The sequence below is a fragment of the Sceloporus occidentalis genome, unplaced genomic scaffold, assembly GCF_023333645.1.
Source record: "Sceloporus occidentalis isolate IW3139 unplaced genomic scaffold, rSceOcc1.0.p SCAF_1, whole genome shotgun sequence".
In the NCBI taxonomy this organism is placed as follows: Eukaryota; Metazoa; Chordata; class Lepidosauria; order Squamata; family Phrynosomatidae; genus Sceloporus; species Sceloporus occidentalis.
This window is the reverse complement of record NW_028316981.1, coordinates 307,183,158-307,197,851: the sequence shown is the minus strand read 5'-3', so window position 1 is coordinate 307,197,851 and position 14,694 is coordinate 307,183,158. Positions and strand designations below refer to the sequence as shown.

General features: G+C 40.0%; 1 protein-coding gene across 1 annotated transcript in view; it reads right to left on the bottom strand.

The window, feature by feature from the left end:
* ZBTB7C (zinc finger and BTB domain containing 7C) overlaps positions 1-14,110 on the bottom strand; it is a 141,726-nt gene extending 127,616 nt beyond the window's left edge. Inside the window, exon 1 of the mRNA XM_089513513.1 lies at positions 13,991-14,110. The gene's annotated coding sequence lies outside the window, so the exon portion shown is untranslated. The remainder of the gene's footprint in view (positions 1-13,990) is intronic.
* Between the last annotated feature and the right edge of the window lie 584 nt (positions 14,111-14,694).

Sequence of the window (14,694 nt, the reverse complement as noted above, 5' to 3'; positions counted from 1 at the left end):
GTCATGTCTTTACTAGATTTTCAAGTAGTTGCATTTCTGGTGAGAATGTGGGCTAAAAAGTAGGGGGAGAGGAGGAAGCAAATTACACCACCACACCCATTCTGAAACATGGGAGGGGACCCGTCTCCCCTATAATTACACCCACATTAATGGTTTCACTGTGTTCAACATGTTGGGCTCCAGCCCAGGGTCGGCTTGACCAGTCTGTGACTGCCTGCAACTTACGCTATTATTACCATACCATGTCAAGTTACACTGTGACATGAAAACACACACATGCTGTGGGAGTTTAATATCTTCCTCCAGTGCCAACCATCTCAAAAGCAAGCAGGAGAGGGCAGAGGTTGAGGTCCTACATCAGTGCCACACAGCATAAATAACCTGCCAGCAGAGTTACATTTTCATTCCATTATGCAACCCCTATGTTGTTGTTGTTGTTATGTGCCTTCACATAGGCTCAAACCTAGGCTGACCCTATCCTAGGGTTGAGAGCCAACGTGGTGTAGTGGTTTCAGCATCTCGCAGTGCTTTGATAGCGTCTTCTCACATGGCAGGGGATTGGATTGGATGACCCTTGGAGTCTCTTCCAAATCTGTGATTGAGCGTTGAATTATGACTCTAGAAACCAGGGTTTGGATCCCCCCTTAGTTATGAAAACCTACTGGGCAACCTTGGGCAAGTCACACTCTCCCAGCCTCTGAGAAAAGCAAAGGCAAATCCCCTCTGAACAGATCTTGCCAAGAAAACCATGATAAGGGTTTCTTGGTAAGACTGATTCAGAGAAGGTTTGCCACTGTCTTTCTCTTAGGCTGAGAGAGTGTGACTGGCCCAAGGTCACCCAGTGGATTTCTACTGCTCAATGGAGATTCGAACTCTGATTGCCCAATAGTCAAGCCATTACACCATGCTGGCTCCATGTAACTCCTGTACACAAATCCTATATAGCATAACAACATAGTGCAATGAATGTACATGGAAGCCAATGCATATGGCTAGCATCATGTAGCACAATTTACAATTTGCATTTTCACACAACTCTCTGAATTTTAATGCACAGCTGCATGCACAACATCTCCTCATCTGGAACCCAGCTTCTCCTAGATATGTCCATTATTAAAGATTGTGTAGAAGAGGGAATTTCAAGAGCAAGCAATAAGAGTCCTGTCCCTTATCTCACCTGGCAACATTAATTCTTATATACGGTCCACAAAAAACATCCCACGTGTAGTGATACTTATGCCCACATTCATTGCAAATAGGATGCTGGGCAGAATCATGAAACATGCCTCTCGAAGAAAACTCCTTTCCCTCTGATTAAAGAATTTATCTACATTAGAGGAAATAGTAACATTCTTGTCCCAGGTACCTTTCATCTACGGCTAAAAGAGATCTCAAGGGATTGAAGCATATCTTAATTTCTTTCCTTAGGAACTGAGTCCACATAAAATAATCCAACTAAAAATAGCTAATTAAATTAATCCTAATTCTCCATGAAGTCAAAATTTTATTTTTGAACTGTGGTTGGGACTGAATTTGGGTGTTCCCCTCTCCTACTGATGAGCAGAAGATGGAGAAACATAATGGCATAGCAGTGGCACCCAGAATTAAGCCACATTATTACAAAGCATTATTCTAGAATGGGCATGGATGATGGATGGGGGGAATTTTCCCATAATGCCCTTCAGAATGACATGAGTTCAAGAACATTCGGGTCAATTTAATCCAGTAGGTGTTCATCAGGAGGAAACAAGCACTACTGATAAAGAACAGTGATGTAAAACAACAAATATTAGAGGGAAAAGAGGACATCATAAAAAGTCAGAGTTGGTCCCATAAATTTTGTTGCCTGAGGCAATGGACAAGATGGCAAGCCCTCCCCACTCTATGAGAGGTGCCACTAGTGGGGTAACTCATGGGATCACCTCCCGTTGTGTAAGCATGCTGTGTGCTGTCAAGTCATTTCCGACTTAGGAAGACCATAATGCACTCTATGATGAGGTTTTCTTGGCAAGATTTGTTCAGATGAGGTTTGCCATTTCCTTCCCCTGAGGCTGGGAACATGTGACTTGCCCAAAGTCACCCAGTGGGTTTCACGGCTGAGTGGGAAATTGAACTCTGGTCTCCAAAGTTGCGCTCGAACCACTTCCTCCCATAACACACCATACAGAATCCTCAGTAATGTTTTTTGTGTTTTGTCTGTTAATTGTTGTTGTTCCCTACCTTGATCCTTTGGGAAAAGTGGGTAAATCATCATCATTATTTTACATTTAAATTGTAATTTCCTCATTTCACTGAATGTGATGGCAATAGTTGTGACATAAACAACAAGCAAAATTAAAATTATACCTTTAAATTACAATATCATAAACACAGCCTAAATATATTTACATTTATATAGGCTCATGTAATTAAAATTAAAATTTGGTAAGAGGTGATATTTTTAAAGAAAAGTTTAAAAAAGTAAAAACATTTTTAAAAAAGCCGAGAACTTCTCCTTTTTTCACCCACTGAGCCTCCTCACCTCACGGAGCTTCATGACTTCTCTTCCATTAAGCTACAGGATTTTAAAGAGATGTGGGTGAACCATTTTTGCCAAAGGAAAGACATTTGGAAAGTATTGGTGTCAACCAGTGCAGCCTGCACCTCTGCACACCCTCTAATGACATCCTTTACTCCATCTATAGAAGCCAGCTGGTGGGGTAGCTGGTTTTGCCTCTGACATCTAGGCAATCCCAGACTAATCCGGATGGAACCCATTGTGATGATATCACATCAAATTTGGGGATAAAATGCCAAGGAGAGGCAGACAATTGGGAAAGAAGGTCATGCTTCTCATATAACTGTTGCCCTCGCTCTAAAATGCCCTCACTTTCTCCCTCTTTCAGAGTGATCCTTGAAATATAATGACAAGGGGAGAATTTACTGGTGCTTTTTTTCCTCTGTGGAAAACAATATCTCCTTCCCTCTTTCATTTAACCAACGTGTCCTAAAAACCTACTTGAGTCTCTCTCCTTGTATGTCACATCCCAGCCATTCCAAGCGTTTCCTAACTATCCTTCATCATATGATGTGATTCATAAAGTTTCAAGAAAATGTGGAAATTCTGGATGCAGGAAATTAATTATAAGGGATTGTGCAGTTGAAATGTTGGATTATGCTCTGGTTGGGATGCAGAACATACAAGTAGGTTTCCCTGTCAAATTGTTGCCTGGAATTCTGCTCCATGAAAAAGATAAAAATAAAGTCCTGGATCCCAAGGGGTCTTAGAAATAGCCAAAATAACGGGAAAGTTAAAAATAAAAATGAACGGGAGTTGTGCCTGTTTACTTATTGATATAAAATAACCAAAGTCAATGGTGCTACAGGAGTCATTCAGGTTGAGTCTCTCTTATCTGAAATGCTTGGGACCAGAAGTGTTGTGGATTTTGGACTTATTTATTTATTTTTGGATGTTAAAATTTGCATATACATAATGAGGTATCTTGGAGATGGGACCGAAGCCTAAACACGAAATTCATTTATGATCATGTATACCTTGTACACATAGCCTGAAAATAATTTTATACATAATATTTTAAACAATTTTCTGCATGAAACAACGTTTGTGCACACTGAACCATCAGAAAGCAAAGGTGATTCTATCTTAGATACCAACAAGGACAGTTTTGAATTTTGGAGTATTTTGGATTTTGGAAACTTGGATAAGGGATACTCTGCCTGTATATTATTATTTTGGAACTGGAATTATATGAAATCTCAATGTGAAATACAAGTGTGGGCACCAGAATTGAGGGGAAATTGTTTTTCCAGAAACAGTCAGCCCTTCATATAAACAGATTCTTTATCCATGGATTCAAGCATCCACGACTTGAAAATATTGAAAAAAAGTATAAATTTCTACCAGCAAACCTTGATTTTGCCATTTTATATAAAGAGCACAAATTTACTATGCCACTGTATTCAATGGGACTTGAGCATCCATGGATTTGATTTTGGTATCCACTGGGATCCTGGAACCAAACCCTAGCGGATAACAAAGGCACACTGTATATTGGCCTACACATCCCATCAATCCATCTCAGCACTGACCATGGTAAGGGATTTTGGGAGTTGTAGTCTGAAACATTTCCAAGCTGACAAAAGTTCCACACTATTTATTTATACATTATTTTATTTTACAACTTGGAATTCCAGTACCACCCTTATTTCAGTACCTGTTTCATTGCACAGGTACTGACACTACAGGATCCTCAGAGCACCTATTTTTTTCCCTTTATACATATATTTTACCCTCATTTCTAATCTATCCAACCTTTCTAATCTATCCAACCTGTTTCATCAAACAAGTGCAAAATGAAAGCAACCCAGCAAAATGGGACGGAATGTGAACATCAAAATCTTATCACTGTTTCAGTGGGTTAGCATTCACTAGGGCCCGGAGCAATGGATGCAAGCTACAGGAAAAGAGATTCCATCTCAACATTAGGAGGAACTTCCTGACAGTAAAGGCTGTTCGACAGTAGAACACACTCCCTCGGAGTGTAGTGGAGTCTCCTTCCTTGGAGGTCTTTAAGCAGAGGTTGGATGGCCATCTGTCGGGGATGCTTTGATTGAGATTTCCTGCATGGCAGGGGGTTGGACTGGATGGCCCTTGCAGTCTCTTCCAACTCTGATTCTATGATTCTATGATTCTACTCACGCTTATTTTGTATAATTCAAAGATATAACCATATTAGTCTCTAGAATCAGTACGTAGAGAGATCTTGTAGCACCTTTGAGACTAACTGAAAGAAATAAATTGGCAGCATGAGCTTTCATAGACTTCAGTCTACTTCCTCATTTGGTGGAGTGGAAGCCAGGCACAGACATATATATTTGAATTGACATCCTCACATACCAATGGCATACATAGGTTTGTGCCTGGCTTCCACCCCACCAAATGCATCTGAGGAAGTAGACTGAAGTCTACGAAAGCTCAGGCTGCCAATTTGTTTCTTTCAGATAGTTTCAAAGGTGCTACAAGATCTCTCTACGTACTTGTTTTCTATGTCTTGGATATATGGTTTCCACTTTGGATACTCTATTGTAATTAAGGCATGGCTTTCCCACAATCAGCTAGAAGTGGAATTAAAGGCTGCCCACCCAAAAAACCAATCTTGATTTTATTGTATTTCTATAAATCTCAAAATTAATTTCTATATTGCCATAAATTGCTACACATCTCTTTTGTTCATATCAGGCAGCAAGACTTTGCTTCTTATTTCCAATATCAGCACTCATACACTTTTTCCGCCATGCATGCATTTTATGCATTTCTTCAACATGAAACATTTTTAATGCATTTTCCCCACTGATAAATGTATTCTTGTGCATATTTTTCAGATGCATGCATTTTTAGAAGGCAAAACTACACTTTTAAAATGTATGCATCATATTATCCATACAGTTGGCCCTTTATATCCACTGATTCTGCATCCACACATTCAACCAACCACCTTCAGCAGATACCAAGGTCCACTGTACTTCCAAAATTCACAGCTAGTGTATCAGATGTGTAAATTTCAGAAAACATAAGTGAGTCCTCAGATGTGAAAGATGAACTCCTTCACTCTTCCTGAGAATCTGAATGCCAACAAAATTTCTATCTCTAAAATACCCAATTTGACAGGGACAATCCCAATTAAATATCTGTCATCCCACTTTTTCAGCTCCTTTTAAAAGTTCAAAGTTTCTCTCTCCTCTGCCCACTTTCCTCTTTGTAATCAGCTTACTTCAATCGCTGCAAACTGAGTTCAAAGTGCAAAAATAATTTGTACTCTATTAACTCAGCAGGCGGAAATGAAAGGAGAGGGCAGATATGTGCCCTTCCCAGTAGACTCAGTGAAAAGCATACTGCTGCAGACTCACTTAGTTTGTGTGTTCTTCTCATTAAGATCTTGACCACATCTTGATGTTGCTTGGACACATGTGTCTCAATTTTAATCTGTGAAACATTGGAGGGCATGTTCTAGTTTCAGATGGAACTTAAATTGTTGTTATTGTTGTTGTGTGCCTTCAAGCTGTTTCCGATTTATGTCAACCTGAAGGTGAACCTGTCATGGGGTTTTCTTGGCATGATTTGTTCAGAGGGGTTTGACCTTGCTTTCCTCTGAGGCTGAGAGAGTATGGTTTGCCAGGCTCATCCAGTAGGTTACATGGCCAAGCAGGAACTGAACCCTGGCCTTCAGAGTCGCAGTCCAACACTCAAACCACTACCATGTTGGAACTTACTGCTATTACTATCTAGGAATGTGCATGTCCATAGCTGTAGCCTTTATATAATTTTACTGAGACATATGTTCCATTCAATAAAGGCCTAGAGCAGGTTTAATTACAAGCTTCTTCCTCATCTCTTGATGCACTGTCTGCCTCTTGATGCTTTTCACCATCACTGCAGGATTACTGATAAATCGTTCCTTAATTACACCAATAAGCTACTTCTCTGTTCCTTACAGGCAGGAATTAATTACTGTTTTGCTCTCTGTAGTTTTACTTTTATTGCCACTTCACAATAAAAGAGCAAATGAAGAGAATTAATGACGGGAACCCAATAATTAAAGAGGAAGATAGGAACTGACCAATTAAGAGTCAACCCAGGAATGCCTTGTGTTTGCTCTGCAAGAACTAATTACAGAGACTGAAGCCACAACAAGGGAGCTTCTAATTAATGAAACAGTAGCCCTGTAAACCTACAAGAGTATTTTGTAAGTCCAAATGGTCAAAGCTGTTGCTACAATTGCATTTCAAAAGAAAGCAAAAGTCACTACTAATTGTCTCTGAAAAATTGTTGGGATAAAAACACAGACAACAGTGGAACATGACAGAATAGTAATCCAAGATGGTCTGGATTCTCAACAATAATGAATGAATGAATGAATGAATGAATGAATGAATGAAGGGTGCCAATTCTAGATATTTGGCTAATGTGGAAACTACCACTATAGCAGGAAGTAGCTATTGCTGGTGAAAAGCATCTGCAGCTTTGGTGCATGGTCTAAGGCAAACACAAACTGGATTATGACTGGGAGTTCTGGTAAAATGTCACTATTGCAAAAGTCAATAAACTGCAAGACTGTGTCTTCAGAGTATCTGCTAAAATTATTGAACAGAAATGAAACTGATCCACATTCATACAAAAGAAACAGAAAAGCTGTATAACTTTGTTATTGCTGTTGTTTTTGTTGGGTCCTATACTGAGACAAAGGCAGATGATTGATGATGATGATGATGATGATGATGATACTCATTTATATTCCACCAGTTCCTTAGTACTGAGAGTCAAGATATCTTACAGCAATTAAACAATTTATATATTTGAAACCAATAAAAATTAGTTAATATACAGAATATGAAAAAATAACAACAAAAAACCCACTGAAAGCCTATTGTAGTCAGTTCCTAAAAGCCTGTTGGAATAGGAAAGTGTATATTTGCCAGCAGAAGATGACAAAAAAAGGAGCCATTCTAGCCTCCCTGGGGAAGGAGATCCAATGCCTAGCAGCAGCCACCAAAAAGCTCTCCTTGTACCCATCACACATGCCTAGGACTTGAATGGGATCTGCACCTGCAGTTATGTACACTATACTAAAACAGCAATACAGTAATACATTTTTGAAAGAAAAGTTTTATAAATGGAATGAATGCTTCAAACTTCAAAACAGAGTTATGAGAAACAAATGAATGTGAGTGTGATGAAATCTGCTGCTGCTAAGTTGTGATATTTTTAAAGGCAATACACAATGGCTGAGGGCACATTTACAGTGTAAAAATAACGCAGTTTCACACGACTTCAACTACCATGGCTCCATCCTACAGAATCCTGGGATTTGTAGTTTTTTGAGGTACCAGCACTCTTTGGCAGAGAAGGCTAAAGAGCTTGTAAAACTACAAATCCCAGGATTTCGTAGGATGGAGCTACAGCACTTCATGTGGTGCCAAACTGCATTATTTCTACAGTGTAGATGCACTCTGGGAAACAAGAGAGGAAGTCTGGGGCTGCCCTATGTTTTACAGAAGTATATTTAAAAAAAACAGGAGGAAAATAAACTCTAAACTAGGTGGGGACTAAAGTACACTGGGGTGGCTTAGTCATTACAGTAAATGTAGTATCTATTGGGTGGAGTGGGAAATGGAGAATGGCATGAAATCCCAGGAAAGAGCATGGCTGGCTGTTGTGATCCCGAAGCAGAGCACTTGACAACACAGCCTCACAATGCAAGTCCCACTTGTTATACGGGCACAGCACAAGGTGTTGGTTATAACCTTGGGTACAGCTTATTTACGGAATCGCCTTCTCCCATATAATCTACCCCACACACTTAGGGCCTCTAGCAAAAACTTACTGCAGACAGCAAGAATTAGGCTGGCTGTGGTTAGTCAGAGGATCTACTCTTCTGTCACCCCCAAATTATGGAACAGCTTGGTTTGCTTCCAGCAGCATTCAAGTCTACAGTGAAGATATGACCAGTCTTGAATGCTTTAAAAAGGCGATCAGGATGTATCTCTTCCGGCAGGCTTTCCCAGATTAACATCCTAGTAATTTTTATATTAATTCCATCAAACATCCATTATTGTCCGGAGCTGCCTCTGCCTTGCTTTAACAACTGTTTAATATTTAATTGTATTTTATTGTGGATGGATGGGTTTGGGAGGGTTAGGATATAATGATGATAACTGTTTTATTGTGTTTTATGGGTGTTTTATTATTGTTAGCAGCCTCGATCTGTTTGGAGAGGATACAAACAAATTTTATTGTTATTATATTATTAGTATACTGCATAAAAACGTCAAACACATTTTGGATAAATGGGGCTTCCTGAAGAGGCCAAAGTCCCTTGTGTTCTTCTCCTTCTGCAAGGTGCGCTGATTCAGGGCTCAAGAAGAATGTCTGAAGGAAGCACTGACCCCTTCAGGAAGACCTATTTGTCAAAGCCCATTTAGGCATTTGCATTTCATAGAATAAGTTTTCTTTTCAGCACAAATATGAGGCATCAACAAGACCTACAACTAAGAACTTCAGGGTGTGTGTTAGTTTTTGTGGTGCAATTCATAGCTACAGTGTGGTTTCTTCCATGGTGGAAGGGAATTCTTACTATTCACCCAACAGGCAAGTGATTTAAGTTCTGCAACAAACCTCTGACCAAAGTTGGGAAACACGAACAAACTCCATGGAGTTAATGGCTTCATGAACACCCAGTGCTTTGGGGCTTCAGCATCTCCAATTGACCATTTCACCTGAATGCTACTGGAAGCAAACCAGGGACAGAACCTGTGGATATTTACGAAGGGCAACCTGAACAAAGCACAGATTCAAGGGACAAGATTTAGATTTTACTTGCTCGTGCAACCATAGAAAGCAGAACACAGAAAATCCTGTTTACTGTAAGCAGAGTCTGGAAAACTTCTTTTTCTTCATTGTAGTTCCCCAAATTGTTCAGCACACATGGCTACTGCAGGGTTTTGAGAGCTTCAATCCAAAAAGAGGAAATTTTTCAGGCTCTGCTTATTAATAACTATTCATGATTGTTAAGATAACAATCAAGCAACTGAAGTATCTTATAGAATTGCTAATTACTGTCAACATAGGGCTGCATATACCATCTTGCTGAACTCCTTACCACAACATGTAAAGTAAGACAGATTAGTACTGGTGAATATGTGGGGATCCTTGCAAGAAAAAATAAAATTGTTTCTTTTAAAGTCATTTACAGTGAAGTCTCATGCATCTCTACTAAGTACAGTCAGCCCTCCATATCCACAGATTTTTTTTTATCCACGATTCGAAAATGTTCAAAAAATACATAAATTCCAAAGAGCAAACCCTGACTTTGCCATCTTACATAAGGGGACACCATTTTACTATGTCATTGTATTTAATGGGACTTGAGCATCCACAAATTTTGGTGTCCACAGGAACCAAATCCCAGTGGTTACCAAGGGCCCACTGTAGTATGTCCAGTAGAACTGTGGGTGCATCTTTCCTGTAGAAATACTGTAATGCAGTTTGACAACATGGCTCCATCTTACAGTATCCTGGGATTTGCAGTTTTGTGAGTCACAGTACTCTAGCAAAGAAGGCTAAAGCTATTGTAAAATTTCAGATCCCAGGATTCCATAGGATGGAGCCGCAGCACTTAAAGAGGTGTCAAACTGCATTATTTCTACAGTGCAGATGCACCCTCAGTCATATTACCTCTTATCAAGTTCATGGAAGATGTGAGATCTATTCTAAAGCAAGGATGTTTTGATTAGTAATTTAGTCTAAAGCACTACGCTGTGACAGCTCTATATTTTATTTATTGTTTTTAAATTTGCCTATTTTAATTTAAATAGATAACTTGTTGCTAAATGTTGAACTCCTGCCTAAAGATGGAAGAAAGGTAAACACACACATACACACACCTCAAACATACTTCCTGAGCTAGTAGATGTTCAGCTTTCTTTCTTAAATATTCAAACTTAGCTAACATGTACAAAGCTCAGAATCCTTACAACTATTCTGGAGGGGGGTGTCTGATGTAATTTTAGCAGTTTTAAAAACATTGATTACATCTAAAAGTGAAAAATAAGATTTTGAGATTGTAGAAGAGTCTCAGAAGCTTCAGCCTCTGTAATAGAACGCCTTCAAACGTCAAACTTTTAAATTTCATCCAGAACTTTCAATCATTAAAGATTACAAGCAACAATATGTATTCTTGCTCTATCGTCTTACAGCTTCTTGTTCTGTTCTCTTCCATATATTGTCTTTCTCCTGTTCCTTAATAAATTTTGCTTTTAAACCTTATAAACTCCTCGGCTATGTTTCCCTGCAAAACAACACCTATAGGGCTGGCACGATAAAAATCAACAAAAGCAACTAATATAGATCTTGATCACTCTGTCTGCCCGCTGCCTTTCTATAATCTGTGCAGCTACTTGTCATAAACTCAGACTTAGAACTGTTGCTGCAACTTTACCTGATGCAAATTTCAAAGCAGAGTACTTCCTTGCACGAAGGTTGTGAAAAATACTGAGGAAAGCAAAAAGAGCCTGAGAGACTTGCAAAAATTCTCAAAGAGGTGATATCTACCTCCTCCACATTCCTAGGTAATCACTGGATTTTGTCTAAAGAGAAGAAAGAGAAGCTAATTTGGAGGCTTCTGCTCAGCCAAAACATTGCTGAGATTTTCAAGAGGCACTCTGGCATAAGAGTAGGTTGAACGTTTGGGACCAGAAATGTTTTGCATCTTGGATTTGTACAGATTTGGGGATATTAGATATATCTTGGAGATGGGACCCAAGTCTAAACATGAAATTCCTTTCTGTTTTCCATACTCATTATTATTATTAATATTATTATTATTATTATTCAGTTTCTCTCGACCTTAAATAATCTCGTGTACACCAACCCCAAGTCCCTGAGAGCGGGGGAATTAAAATCAAGATTTTAAACACCTGATGTAAGTAGATAGGGATTTTTTTAACCTCTAGTGAGATGTATACAAAAGTAATAGCTAAGTAAACATGTGCAAGACAATCTGTTGCTCAGAAATCCTAAGAATCATAGACTAAATTATCAAAACTTTCAGCATCCTTAATCTTGGCATGATTTCAAGATTTTATGGATTGTTGAAATGATCTGTACTTCATTCAGGGCAATTCTCACTAGACTGGTTTTATTTTAGCTGTCCTTTAGTAAAAAGGAAGCTGAACAAACACAATATCCCAAAACGGCCCTGAAGCAAATAGTATTTCTGGGTGCTTCTTCTAAAGAAAAAGAAAAAAGCAACAATATTCTTTCTGTCCCCATATAAGACCTCATCTATTAAATCCAAGTGGTTATATTGACAGATTGGCTAGCATATAGCTACAGTTGCCATTATGCAGTCAAATATAGACATCCCTTTCACAAAGGAATTCTTGTGACTTGTTGCAAAGAAAACAAGCCAAGTTTGCAATCCTATATACATTTAATTGAATTCAGAGGGGTTTCCTTCTAAGGAACCTGGCACAGGTTTGCACAATGAAAAAGAGAAGAAGCCAAGGCTCTCAAGTCTCTCTTTTGTTTCCCAGGATCCAGTTTGTAAATAAAAAAGTCACACAAAAGTTTCTCAAAGCCATTCGCAGAATATTCCAACCTGAGTTTCACATGGCAGTGGAATCGGGATTATAAAACGGTTTTTAGTTTCACAGATATAATCGCTTCAGGCTTCTTTGTTTAAAACTTATTTCCTTCGGCAGTGCTGAAAATATGACACTAAGAAGATTTATTTTTTAAAATGTTATTGCCACAGTTGCTAAAGGTTGAGTCTCCCTTATCTGGAATTCCAAAATCCAGAATATCCCATAAACCAAAACTTTTTTCATGGGAGGCTGCCGTTGTGACATTTTTGCTTTCTGGTGGTTCAGTGTACACAAACTTTGTTTCATGTGCAAAATTATTTTTAAACAATATAAAATTACCCTCAGGTTATGAATATAAGGTGTATAAAATTACCTTCAGGTTATGGATTTAAGGTGTATATGAAACATAAATGCATTTTGGGTGTAGATTTAGGTCCCAGCTCCGAGATACCTCATAACGTCCATCTACACAAATACAGGTATTCCAAAACTGAAATCCAAAACACTTCTGCCCCAAGCATTTCAGAGAAAGGAGACTCAGCCTCTAATTCATAAACCTGCAACAACCATAAAGGCTGAACTGGACACCCCCAACTAGTCCCATGCAAAAGCAGATTCCATTGAAACCAAAAGCAAAAAGATCTTGCCCAGGTTTGGAAACATACTGTACAAACATTTATCCCATTCCTAGTGCCACAAACCACTCTCTTGCATTATCTTATGCCACAATTCTCCAGCCTATCTCTCTGTCTATCTCTCTATCTTTTCTAAGATTAAACTCTCAAATCCAGCCTCCAAACAACCCAAGCACAATCTGAGATGCTTCTATCTATCTATATCGGTATATATGAGCCTTGACATTCAGTCCAGTTCTATCTATCTATCTATCTATCTATCTATCTATCTATCTATCTATCTCCCTAACCATCTGAACTCATCTTCCCCTGTCCCCCACTCTCTCTATATGAACCTGACATTCAGTCCAGACGCCTAGTTTTCGGGAAAGAATTCAAGCAGCAAATGACAAAAAAGGGAGGAATCACTATCAGAGCTTCTTTGCCACGGTCTATCCAAACTGTGATATAGTAAAAGAGAACAAGCAAACTGAAACCCACAGGGGCTCTCCAGGCAGACTTGTAACCTTTATATACATACATACATACATACATACATACTGTGTATATGTCTCTCTGAGTGTGTATATGTCTTTTTGTATGTGTGTATATCTATCTATCTATTGTACACACACACATATACATATACATATATATACTGTATATATGTGTATGTGTATATATATGTATGTGTTTATATGTGTGTGTATGTGTATGTGTTTGTGTATATATCTATATATGTATATATGTATGTGTATATACAACTATATATGTATGTATATATGTATGTGTTTACGTATGTATATGTATATATATATACTGTATATATATGTATATCTACATATGTATGTTTGTGTGAATATATATATATATATGCATGTGTATGTGTGTATATATCTATGTGTGTATCTATATATGCACACGTGTGTGTGTGTGTGTGTGTGTATAGTCAATTAACCCCATTCGCCTGGGTGCCTAGAAGAAGGCAAGGCACCTGCAGGCGATCCAATCACCTTGCAGGCTGCGTCTGCACTGCAGAAACCATCCGGGTTGACACCGGTTTCACTGCCAGGGCTCCATGCGATGGCATTGTGGGCAGGGTCGTTTCTTGGGGCACCAGGATCCCATCGCCCGGAGCCCTGGCAGTTCCAGCGGGGTCCCCCCGGGCGATTCCTGCAGCAATGGAAACCAGCACCCCCAAAAGCCCAAAGCAAGGCAAGGAGGCCCCTGCCTACCTGTGCCCTGTGCCCAGTCCCTCCTGGCTCTCGGGCTGCGCTGCGTTCTCCTCCAGGGCTGGGCTTAGGAAGGCATCGGGGGATCAGAGCAGAGATCTCGGCTCTCTCTCCCTCTCTTTCTCTGTGTGTCTTCTCTGGGCGGAGGGCTGGAGGCGACTGGAGGAGCCTTGGCAAAGAAGGCAAGGGAGCAGCCCTGGCTGGGAGGAGGAGGAGGAGGAGGAGCAGGAGGCTTCCTTGCCAAGCCCAAGGCGCTGGACGCAGCCCAGGCTCTCCATCCACCTGGACAGCAGCAGCAGCAGCAGCAGGAGGCAGAGGAGGAGGCTGGGCAGCCCAGGCGCCTCTTCTGCTGCCCTGGGAGGCATCCTGCCTTCCAGAAGGGCCCAAGGCACAAGGCAGCTCCCTCACTCTGCCAAGCAGGGCTGCCAACTGGCTAGCCAAGGGCACAGCAGCAGAGAGGATGAGGATGATAGGATTCCCCCTCCATCATTTAGCTAAATGACATAAGAGCCTGGAGATTGGTTCCAGGACCCCCCCCCCCAACACACACACCGTGGATACCAAAAACCATGGATGCTTGAGTCCTCGTCAACACAATGGCCTAGGATTATGGTGCCCCTTTGATAAAATGACACGAGAGCCTGGGATTTGGTTCCAGGAAAGCCCCCCCCCCCCCGACACACACACTGTGGATACCAAAAACCGCA